The following is a 12,601-nucleotide window of genomic DNA, read 5'->3' as shown; positions in this document are numbered from 1 at the left end:
TCCGCCTGCCAATGCAGGGGACACGGGTTCGTGCTCCGGTCTGGGAAGATCCCACATGCCGCGGAGCGGCTAGGCCCGTGAGCCACAACTACTGAGCCTGCGCGTCTGGAGCCTGTGCTCCGCAACGGGAGAGGCCGCAACAGTGAGAGGCCCGCGCACCGCGATGAAGAGTGGCCCCCGCTCGCCGCAACTGGAGAAAGCCCTTGCACAGAAACGAAGACCCAACACATCCAAAAATAAATAAATAAATAAATTTATAAAAACACAAACAATAAAACAAAACAAAAAACACTCACCTGGGATATTTCTCACTCACCTTGCTACCAAGGGTTCATAAACCTGAGGCCACAATACATCCTTTCCATGCATCTTAAGCAGGGCCTGTCATTACATCCACTTTGCAGTGAGGAAACTGAAGCTTGGGTGGGTTAGTTTGTTCAAAGTCTCTCAACCAGCAACAGCCAGAAGTTGAGGAGGGGGCACACTCCTCCAGCACTCGTATCAAAGGCTGGCCCTGACCCTGGTGCCTCTGTGTGGGCAGGTAGAGCAGCGGGCTGTGCACTGACCCCTGGTCAAGGCCTTTTCTTTTTTTTTCCCGTTGCGGGAGGGGGAGTCTTCCTTGGGGGCTGGGGGATGGTATCCGTGGTATCTCCAAATCAGGCTGGAGCCCAGGGACTAGGGATGCAGGTTTGAAGGAATGATCTGGGTTTGTAGATGTTTCTGTCTCTCCTTTATGGCACCACGTGTGTCCCCTGGAGCCTGGGACAGGAAGCTGGGAAGCCACAGGTTTCCTAATTCTGCATCCCTGAAGACTTCAGGGCCCTCTTCCTTAATCCCTGCCCACCTCCTACAACTCTGCACTGTGACTCTCCAGCCCTCAGCCTGTAGGGAGACCAGGCTTCTCTCCCAGACCCCCCTCTCTGGATAAAGTCAGGGGCTGTGGTGTGAACAGTTCATCCAGCATGGGGTGGGGGCAGTTTGAGAGGCCACAGGCTCTCTTTGTTTGCAAAGTTCTATCCCATTCCTCTCCTACCTCCAGTCTGTGTTCTCTTCCTAAGAAAATAAAGGGCCTCTTCCTATTTCAGTCTCACTGTCTCACAGAAACACTGCAGGAGACTTTGGGATAAATTGGTTTTTATTTGAAGTTTTTATAATTTCAACTTTATCTTTCCACATTGCTTACTTCTCCATTCCCTGACCCTTTCCTCTTTTTGCTCCCTCAATGTCACGCTCATTCTCCCCACCCTCTCCTTCTGTGGCCCCATTCCTTCCCTTCCCACCTTTTCCCAACCCCCTTAACCCAGCTCTCCGTTCTCCCTGCTCCTGCCTCTCCTGCTTTCCTTTGGCTCCTTCTGCGTTGAATGTTCTCCTCCCCTCCTCCGCCCTTTCCCTCACTCCCTGGCCCTATCCACACTTTTGGATCAACAATTTCCGATGGAGATCAGGAGATGTGCCCATTCTCTGCACAGCAGCCAGTGGGGGCTTTGGGAAATATAAACAGTACCGAAACAAATGAACGTCTGGACAATTTGAACCTCAAGGACAGAAAAGGAAAAAGGTGTATTGGGGGAGGGGGTGTATTCTCTTAAACGGCTACTAAATACATTCCAATGGCTTTATTATTATGCTTATGGATGGTAATCACTTCGGAGCGCCATCTTTTGAAAGGCAATCAGCTTTAAGAATGATTGAGTTTCACCTAGCAACACATCACTAGACTCAGCTGGGTCCCAGGTGAGAAACTGGCAGAGCAGATGAGTTATTTTCTCCAAGGCCATGCTCCTCCCAAGCTCTGGCCGAAAAAGGATCCTTACCCACTTTCGTCATTTCTTCCTCGGTTCAATTAGGTGAAGGGTTTATCCTCTTGGTGAATGAATGGCTTGATGATCCTTTCATAATGTTGAGACATTTACTGTTTTATTTCTGCTTAGGATTGTTTCTGTTGTATTCTGTTTAGGAATTTCAAAGGGAATAATCCCCCTCTGAAATTCATGGCTGATCTAAGGAGGCATATAAAAAGCCATTAAAAGAATAAAGTGGTTCAACATCACCTGAAAACCTTGTTTCCTTAAAAAAAAAAAAGAAAAAAAACTTTATAGCTCTCAACTCAAAAGGTCAAAAGATTATATTTTCATTTCTGTTCTTTTCATATTGCTTGGAAGATAGACAGTTTTAAATGCCTTATAAAATAGCTTGCATTACGAAAGATTATCAGTTAATTTATAAACTTGCTTTGTTTCTAATGGATCATTTGGAAACCTGGGGAAAGTATCTGTTAAATTTTCATGTCTACAAATCCTCTGCTTATTCAATTAGGAAGGTTTCAGAGTGGTAAATTCAAGGTACGTGATAAGGCTACCTTCATGTTTTATACCAGGAAAAATAAAATAAAATAAAATCACTGTGCAAAATGAAATCTCAGAGCCATATAGTTGCAGTAAAAAAAAAAAAAAAAAAGTAATGAAAATGTTATACACATATAATGGAATATTATTCAGCCTTAAAAGAGAAGGAAAGCCTGTCATATGCTACAACATGGATGAACCTTGAGGACATAACACTAAATGAAATAATCTAGTTACAAAAAAGACAAATACTGCATGCTTCCACTTATATGAGGTATCTAAAGTGGTCAAACTCTTGGGAAAAGAAAGTGGAATAGTAACTGCCAGGGCTGGGGTGAGGGGAAAAAAGAATTATTCACTGGGTACAAGGCTTCAATTTTGTGAGATTAAAAAAGTTCTAGGGGACTTCCCTGGTGGCACAGTGGTTGAGAATCCACCTGCCAATGCAGGGAACACGAGTTCAATCCTTGGTCCGGGAAGATCCCACATGCCATGGAGCAACTAAGCCCATGCACCACAACTACTGAGCCTGCGCTCTAGAGCCCAAGAGCCACAACTACTGAACCCGCAGGCTATAACTACTTAAGCCCACGTGCCTAGAGCCCGTGGTGCTCCACAACAAGAGAACCCACCGCAATGAGAAGACTGCGCACTGCAAAGAAGAGTAGCCCCCGCTCGCAGCAACTAGAGAAAGCCCGTGCGCAGCAACGAAGTCCCACCGCAGCCAAAAAAGAAAAAAAAAAGCCCTAGGAATCTAGTGCCCAACAAGATACACATAGTTAACTCTACTGCGCTGTCCACCTCAACGTGGTTAAGATGGTAAATGTTATGTATAAGGTTTAAGGGGAAAACACAATAACAACAAGTAGTGAAAGTTGAACTTGTAAATCCAATGTTAGATATTTGAAGGGACAAGAATTAGCCAGGTATTGGGGAGAGAGACGTGGCTAAGTGACAATTATGAGGTCAGATAAGGGTTTCCTTGGCAGGATTTCTGTTACTCTTAACACCGAAGCTACATGTCCTTCGCTCTGAGAACCAATTAAGCTGTGGAGAAACGTGTCCTTATGAGTTAAGGGTAAAGCTTGAGCGCTGATTCTGAATTATTTGTTTTTGAAGATTTCAGATAGGTCTCTATTGCCATTTCAATGTCTTTTCCTTTAAAAGTGGAACATGATAATATTAGAATTTCATTGCAATGTGGCAACATCTAAAATGTTGATGTCATTGTTGATGTCATTTCTACTGTCCCCAAAACAACTCAGTAACAAGAGAGGCTCCCACTCTGACCAGTTCAGAGGTCACCTGAAGCTATTCCTTAGACGGGGTCATTTTTAGAGTAACACAGCAGGGCGTCAGTTATGGGACCTACCCCCAAAACTTTCTCTCCAACTATCATTGACCCTTGAAATTCTACCATCTGAGAGTCATTCCTTTGTGTTAAACATTGTCCTCCCCGCTAAGATCTCTTTTCAAACTCAGGGAAGGAGTAGGGCATTAAGACCCTATCACTTTACTTCTGTGGATCTTAACCTTTTTTTTGTTTGTTTTGGTCACAACTTTGAGTATTTATGCGACATTTTCTCAGAAAAATGCACTCATGCACAAACCGAAAAAATTTTTTACAAGTTCTGATGGTTCACAGGAACACAGCACCCTCAGCGCCCACCAAAGTTGTTCCTGGCTGGGTGACTCTGTAAGCACCTTGGGCAGGGAGGTTCGGGGTGATTGAGTGGAGCTAGCTGAGACGGAGAATAGAAGAGGAAAAGGTGAGTGGAGAGGGTGGGGGGCCCAGGGAACTAATTTGTATTTTCAAATTTGCCTGTAGCAATAACAATTAAGTAGCTTTTAAGTGTTCACTACATGCTAGAAATTTAATAAACACTAAATGAGATAATGCAGATAAATAAAGCATTTAGTCATTACTCTTTTCTCATTTCATGGTTGCAATGACACCATGGGGGATTATTAGCCCATTTTACACATGCAGAAGCTGAGGTTCAGGGAGGTGAAGTAACTTGCTCAAGGTAACTTGCTCAGGGTGACCTGAGCCCAGAGTGTGTGGCTCTCTCCTCGTTGACCTGGGCATGTGTCGTCACCACCCCCTTTCCCATGGCCTCCTCCAACTCCCCTGCAGCCTCCTGGTTTCCTTCTGTGCTGAGAATCCTTGCCCTGCTGGCTCAGGTCTTCCCCTACGCATTGTTGGGGCGACTGGGTGTGTCTGGCAGCCCTGTGGGGATATCTCTGTTGTCCCTCTACCCATCAGTGAGCAACTTCCTCTGTAGCCTGTTGTGCCTCTTTTGGAGATGGTGGCCTGTCCCTGCTGTTCTCTTCCAGCCTGCTCCCTTTGCTGGTCACCCTTAACACAGATAGGGGTTTTAGAGATAAGAAGTATGGGTGGTCAGTGGAAGAATTGCTCTTTGTATGTAGGATGACGGTACCATACTGACCCTGCCGGTGTCTTTGGGTGACTGTTTACAATGCCTCATATTCATACATTTGTGTATTGACTCATTCATTCCTTCAATTTTTTTTTTTTTTTTTTTTTTTTTAAGCAACTGCTTGCTATATGCCAGACTCTGTGCCCAACACTGGGGATAAAACATAGTATGGCACTGTCCTTGTCCCAAAGGTCCTTTGAATGACCAGGAGACAAAGCAGCAGTAAAAGTCTATCCAGGGTTGGGGTCAGGGAGCACAAAGGTGGTGGACTCTATCTGGTAGAGTCAAGTGACTTCAAAGAGAGGCTGACCTTGACATTCATTTTGGAAGCTAGGTAAGCGTTCACCAGATGCACTGGGTGAGGGCGGCAGTGTGAAATAAATCATGAAGGCAGAAGGCAAGGACGTGAGCTGGACTCCATGAGCTTGAACGCAGAAATATTTTCCATCTTCACTTGCACTCACCTCTATCTGAAACTTAGCGTCCTCTTCAATAACAAATCGCAGTAGCATTAACGCCTCTGAGACTCGGTCACCCACAGATATCATGGTTCTTTGGCTATCGCAAGAAAATGGTGGCAGATATCTCAAAATATTGTTACAAAAACAAAAGTATGTCAGTTATTAGACCCACTGCTATAACTGGTAATACAACACGTTAATTAAAAACCACATATATTACTATGCACAGATGTCATTTTTAAGAACTATTTTGACAATTGTGTTTTGATATAATTGGTTGCCTTTGGGACAGGGCACATTTTATTTTAGGCATTTAAAAACGTTTTGCTAGGATGAAGTCCACAGGCCTCACCAGACAGCTAGAGGAGTGTGTGAAACAAAAATCAGTTGAAGCACTCTGCCTGGAAGGGCTTCAAGCAGGCAAGGGTCCTGATCACTGCGGCATTTTCAAGAGCTCACCCAGGCAGCTGTGTCCTTTAGGAGGCGACGGCAACAGTGCAGGCATGAGACCGTGGGGCCCAGAAGGAAGGTAGGAACAGGGGCAGTGGGAGGCAGGGATACTTCAAGAGACGTTAAGAAGCTCTGGGGTCTCAACACTGTTTTCCGAGCTTCCCTACTTTACGCTGCTGTAGGCGAGACCTGCGGCACCCCGGAGTTTGGCACCCAGGATACTATGCCTCCCATCCCCCACTGCCTGAGTCCTTGGCTTGCATGGGAGCCTCTCCCCTAGCCTGCCTCCCCAACGTCCCTCACCCCCTGGCCGCTCTAAGCAACCCCAGAAGGCTTCGCTCAAACTCACTGTTTCATGCCCACGACAGCCCCATCCGGCCCCAACGTGGCTGCCCCCCGAGAGAGACATAAAGATCCCAGAGACAACTGGCCACTTGTCCACCAGATGGGAGAGGGGCCTGAGGATTGGTGGAGAAGGGGGCGGGGCAGGGAGGAGGATGAGGAGGATGCCAAGGGGAAGGAGGGACCAGGATTCCTGGAATTTCTGCCTTCTGAACCAGTGCCAAGAGCGAGCCGGGCAATAAACAGAACTGGGGCGCACAGCGGACTTCAGCCTTGGAGTCCTGAGATGTGTTGCCGGGCGATGGCTCACCAGGCACTGGAGCTCAAACCTTATTACGGGACTTGTAACACGTCAGCAACTATTCATTTAATATCGTAAGAGACCGGAATCGCTGTCCTGGTCGTAAAACACCTCGGTCCTCACACCAGCCACTGAAATGTTCCTGTTCTTGTGTCAGCGACCCAAGCTGGCTTCGTCTGGAAAAGCCATTGATTGGGACCTTACTGAAGATGAACTTATTGGGGTGAACAATCTAGCCCCTTTCCTCTTACCACCTTACTGTCAGGGCAAGGAGGGGACTAGTCTAAGTGATGCCATGATATGAGTCACGGGCACTGTGTGCTTCTCATGTGCCAGGCTCTGAACTCAGCACTTAAACACATCACTGCATTTAACCTTACAAGGACCCTCTAAGGTAAGCCTGGCAATTATTCCCATTTTACCTGCGAGGAAACTGCTGCTCAGGGAGGGGAAGTAACTTGCCCAGTCCAGTAAGTGGGGAAGCCAGGATTGAGACCCAGGGGGGGTCTGATGGCAAAGGCCTCTGAGTACTTAAACAGGGTGGGACCCAAGCGAGCTTAGCTCCTCCGGCATCCAGCTCCATGTTCCTCCAAAGCCAGGCTTTTTACCTGCTGGGCCACAGCAGTGCTGGCTCTGCTGCCTATTTTAAAACTGAAAACCTACAGATATGGCTTTAATAAAGCTCTTATCTGTTAGAGGTTCATACTGAAGCATTTACAGATGAAATGATATGCTGACTAGTATTTGCTTTAAAATACTTTACCGTAGGGTCAGCAAATGTTTTCTGTGAAAGGCCAGATAGCAAATATTTTAAGCATGTGGCCCACATGATTTCTATCACAACTACTCACCCTTGCTGGTGTGATGCAAAAGCAGGTATAGACAGTACAGAAACGAATGGGCATGGCTGTGTTCCAATAAAACTTTTTTTTTACGAAAAGAGGAGGCAAGTTGGATTTGGCCCATGGTTTTGGCCAATCCCAGCTCTAGTGCAAGAAAAGGAGAGGAGCAGATAAGTGAAAAAGATTAACAAAATGTTGATAATTGTTGAAGTTGGATGAGGGGTACCTGGTGGTTCATTACACTATTTTCTCTATTTTTGAATATTTTGAATATTTCCATAATAAAAAATTCAAGCACCCTGGGGGGAAAAAAAACCCCTGAAAACCTTAGGCACAAGCAAAGCCCATCTGAAGTTGTCTTCATTTGTCAGGAGCAGATTCCTATACAGGAAAGCTTCCCTACCAAGGGTTAGAACTATTGGTGCTCAGAGGTAGTGGAGAGAAAAAAGCCCAGGGACCATAGCTGCCCCTTCCTTCACCAGGAAGTCCTTCCCTGATGGACAGGGAGACACTGGGACCACCCCAGCCTCCATCCTGTTCTCCCCTCTTCACCTGGTGCCACAGGGCCATGACCCCCTGATGGACTCATGTCCTAGGCAATGACTGTCAGTGGCCGTCAACTTCTCCGGAAGAGAGACAAAGCAGTGCCCCCGTGGGAAGTTGCCAACACCACCCTGAAATAGAATTGCGCCAAACTGAGCTTGAATCTGATCAAGTCTCTAGATACGACTACCATTCCTAGGAAATACAGGGGACAGAGGAACATGTTAAACTACACCACAGGGGTATAATTGACATAATCCAGGTCAAATGACTTGGTTTCTTTAACAAATAAGTCACAAGAAAAAAAAAAAAAAAAGAAGGAAAGAAAGAAAGAAAGATGGGAGGGAGGAAGATTGAGCAGAGACCTATGGATTGCAAGGGACTTTGAAGAGAGCAATCAATTACGTGTATAGACTTCATTTGGTTCTTGACTGAAACAGTAATAAACAAAAACAAAACAGCTTAACTATTTGTAACATTTAAGAGACAATTGTAGTACAAACTATTCTGTATAAAATAAGCTGCAAGGGTATTTTGTGCAACACAGGGAATATAGCCAAAATTTTATAATAACTGTAAATGGAGTATAACCTTCAAAATTGTGAATCACTATACTGTACACCTGTAACTTATATAATATTGTACATTGACTACAATTTAAAAAAATTTTTTTAAAAAGAGACAATTGCAAATGTGAACACCAAATGAACCGGTTTGCAGGGCACAAGTTGAGACACAGATGTAGAGAACAAACGTATGGACACCAAGGGGGGAAAACCGCGGTGGGGTGGGGATGGTGGTGTGCTGAATTGGGCGATTGGGATTGACATGTGTACACTGATGTGTATAAAATTGATGACGGATTAAAAAAAAGAAAATAGTTGTGTTAAAAAAAAAAAGGGTAAATTATGGAGTTTTTGATGTTTCAACCAAGGTTCCAATAGTTTGTGGGGCAATATTCTTTTTTGTTAGCCAGTCATGGCTTTATTTCTAGATAAATGTAATTTCATTTCTACTTACTATTGTCTTAACTATACTTTATTTCAAGTTTTACTAATGTGCTTTTACAACATGAATTCTAAAACTGAAAAAAAAAAAAAGACAATTGAAAATGTGAACACCAAATGGACATTTGATGACGTTAAGGAGCTTTTGTTAATTTTTTGCCTGACCATTGGCTATCTGCTGCCTCTATTTTTTTTATTGTGGTAAAATATACATAACATAAAGTTTACCACTTTAACCATTTTTAAGCATACAATTCAGTGGTATTACATACACAATGTCACGCCACCATCACTGTATTCATTCCCAGATATTCATATTTTTAAGGTATAATATGGCATTGTGACATAATTTTAAGGTATAATATGGCATTATGTCTAAAAGACATTTCCTTTTTAGAGATTAAATAAAATGTTCAAAGAGTCTTGTCACCTCTCTGTTTTCCTATAGCTCGAGGATAATGTCCTACATTCCTAATGTGGCCTCTGGATCCAGCCCCTACCTGCCCCTCTGGTCACATCTCCCACCACCTTCTCAGGCCACTCTCTCTGCTTCAGCCACATGGTCTTCATGCCAGGACCACATGGTGACTTTCAAGGGCACTTTTGTCTTTGTGAGTTTCCTTCTTTCATAAATTATATTTTACAAATGTATTAATATAAAGACCAATGCATGAATATTATATGTAAAACATTTTCTTCAACCCAAAGTCCATTTTTTTCTTCTGGTTTTAAAAGAAATTAAAATATTTGCATGGGCTCCTTTTAGTGTTGTGGGCCCCTGACACTGTACTGGCGACAGCTAACAGAGAAATCAGCCTGGTCACGAATTCAGTCTCCACCTCCCCAAACACCCTCTCCTCCACCTCCATCCTGGTGAGCCCTGCTCTTCCTTGGAGAAGCCTTCTCTGACTTTCCCAAGTCCCCGCGATGAGCTCGTGGCCCCCTCATGTGCACTCATGCTTCCCTACACCCTGGCTTCATGAGAAGCATCACAGTAGAGAATCATGTATTAATGTGTGTGATTCTTTGCTGTCTCCCCCTCTAGGTTGTCCATCTCTGTGACCCCAGCACCCAGCCCAGTGCCTGGTGCTTAATAATAGATAGTTGCTGAAGAAATAAATACATATGAGGTGGGAAGGGACATCAGTGGTATTCTAAAACATTCAAATAGGAAAAAGAAAAATGTCCGGAAAGAAATACACCAAAAGGTTAACAATGTTTTTTTTGGTGGGGAGAGGGTTGGGGGGAGGTAGTAGGAGTTAGAAAGAGTGGTGAATTTAAGAGTGAGTTTTGGGCTTCCCTGGTGGTGCAGTGGTTGAGAATCTGCCTGCCAATGCAGGGGACACGGGTTCGAGCCCTGGTCTGGGAGGATCCCACATGCCGCGGAGCAACTGGGCCCGTGAACCACAACAGCTGAGCCTGCGCGTCTGGAGCCTGTGCTCCGCAACAAGAGAGGCCGCGATAGTAAGAGGCCTGCGCACCGTGATGAAGAGTGGCCCCCCTTGCCGCAACTAGAGAAAGCCCTCGCACAGAAACAAAGACCCAACACAGCCATAAATAAATAAATAAATAAATAAATAAAATTTAAAAAAAAAAGAGTGAGTTTTACAAAGTTGCTAAGAGACTAGATCTTAAATGTTCTCACCACAAAAAAGTAATGATAATTATGTGATGTGATGAAGGTGTTAGCTAATGCTATGGCGGTAATCATATTGCAATATATAAATGTATCAAATCAACAGGTTGTATACCTTATACTCGCTCAGTGTTATATGACAATTATGTCTCAATAAAAAAAGAGAGTGATTTTTATCTTCTTGGTTATACTTAAGTGCATTTTCAAGTTCTTTCTCAATGACCACCTGTTGCTTGTGTCTTAAAAATATTAAAACCAAAGAGCAGAGAAGCATTCTTTCCAGACAAGTACTAAAAGAAAAGCTCTACTGCCTACAAACTCCTTGAAGCATGGCCGTGTCTATCTTGTTCTCTGTGGTGTCCCTCGTGATGGGCACATTGTACGTGCTCAGTCATTACTGTTGACTGACCAAATGCTGATCCTTGGGGTCTGGATTAGAGACGGGAGCTGGTGACAGCAGGCAGGAGGCTGCTGTTTTGCTCCGATAAGGATGAGATGGGGATGCTGCACGATCAGCAAAAGGTGGCGAGTACGGGACCTTTCAGAGGGACGATTAGCAGGATACAGAGAGAAAGGATTCATTTTGCGTAGACAACTGGGTGGATTGCAGAGTAGGGACTAAGGCAGAGAGAGTACAGTGGACGGGGAGAGATAATGAGCTCACCTTGGGCTTTTTACTTGTAAGATGCTCTTGGCACACCTGGATGAAAAAGCCCGGAGGGCAGTGAAGAGTTCAGGAAACTGAAGAGCCAGATTCAGGGGCCACAGCACCCAGATGGCGTTTGTTGGCAGCTGTCTTCTCCCAAGCGGATCAAGTTGCCCTGCTCCTGTTCCCAGGCTGGGAAACCAAAATGTTGCCAGCTGTGGCTTGCTTCAGAGCTCTTGGAGAGGAAGAGGAAGCTTTGCTGAGACAAGGATGCAAACTGATCCCATGGGGTGAGGCAGAAACTGGGGAGAACTGGTCTAGCCTCTGAACTGAGGATTAGAACCAAAACAGCCATCAATTACATGTACTGAGTCAGAGTCCAAGTTGAAGTTTAAGAAAACAAGCGCATAGGAACATAGAGAGGCAGATATTTCTATTCAGTAACAATCACTGCCTTGGACCAACTGAATCATCCTTCAGCTCATGCCTAGACTGGAACCACTTCTCATTCCTAGTGTGTCCTTGCTCTGAAATGGGCATATGAGTCACTGGGAAAAGAGGATTCGATTAACAAAGATTCAATCTGACTACAGCTGTGGCCAAAAAAGTGGGGTGTGCCTGCAGGACAAGCCTTCCCCTTGGGCAGCCAGGTTGCCATGCACCCTTTTCATGCCAGCTGCCTGTCACTGTGCCCCAGATCTCACTATCAGGGGGTGTGCCATTGGGGGAAGGCATGGAAGCCTCCAAGGATCTTATTTCAAAATGTAAATGTCCCATCAGGGTAGCACGTCCCAGTAGCTAAGAACCTGTTGCAAATTCGCTTTTCAGTTCTCTTTTCTCCTTGAGGGTTTGCTACGATCAGTGGAAAGGAGTTTTAACGAGGGAAGGAAAGGACAGAGGTAGTTGTGTAATTTGGTCTGATGCAAGGGGAGGGAGGGGTCTGGGAGGTGCAGCTTGAAAGTTGTGGGCATGAGGTGGGGGTGGGGTACAGCATGGGAGGGGTCTGCATGAAGAGTAGCTGTTCCAGATGTATGTGGGGACCAGTTGAGCTGATCCTACAAGTAGCTCACATCCTCCATGTGCTTTGTGAATTGTTTTGAGTGGTCCACGTATGTTACGTGATTTTTTCCCAACTGTATAGAAAACCTCTTCTTCCAGGGGCCTTTCCTTATATTTCAGTAACCTTTTTTTTTTTAATACATTTATTTATTTTATTGTATTTATTTCTGGCTGGGTTGGGTTTTCATTGCTGTGTGCGGGCTTTCTCTAGCTGCGGTGAGCGGGGGCTATTCTTCATTGCTGTGCGTGGGCTTCTCATTGCGGTGGCTTCTCTTGTTGCGGAGCATGGGCTCTAGGTGCACAGGCTTCAGTAGTTGTGGATCATGGGCTCAGTAGTTGTGGGTCGTGGGCTCTAGAGTGCAGGCTCAGTAGTTGTGGCGCACGGGCTTAGTTGCTCCACAGCATGTGGGATCTTCCCGGACCAGGAATCGAACCCGTGTCCCCTGCATTGGCAGGCAGATTCTTAACCACTGCACCACCAGGGGAGTCCCTACTTCAGTAAACTTTGAATCTCTTGGCATCACACTG

At 45.1% G+C, this 12,601-nt stretch overlaps 1 protein-coding gene across 3 annotated transcripts in view; it reads right to left on the bottom strand.

Annotated features, from left to right (window-relative positions):
• The window catches only part of KCNK5 (potassium two pore domain channel subfamily K member 5), a 51,165-nt gene extending 39,721 nt beyond the window's left edge, over nt 1-11,444 (bottom strand). The window contains exons 1-2 of one of the 3 annotated variants that reach the window (XM_082414123.1): nt 11,033-11,444; nt 5,251-5,344 (exon numbers count right to left, since the gene is read on the bottom strand). The gene's annotated coding sequence lies outside the window, so the exon portion shown is untranslated. Of the gene's footprint in view, nt 1-5,250; nt 6,059-11,032 lie in introns of those variants that run through there. The other 2 variants (XM_082414124.1, XM_082414122.1) reach the window with 2 other exon arrangements.
• Between the last annotated feature and the right edge of the window lie 1,157 nt (nt 11,445-12,601).

Source organism: Balaenoptera physalus (assembly GCF_965194825.1).
Source record: "Balaenoptera physalus genome assembly, chromosome: 11".
In the NCBI taxonomy this organism is placed as follows: Eukaryota; Metazoa; Chordata; class Mammalia; order Artiodactyla; family Balaenopteridae; genus Balaenoptera; species Balaenoptera physalus.
Note: the sequence above shows the minus strand (reverse complement) of the source record. Positions and strands in the feature narration are given on the sequence as shown.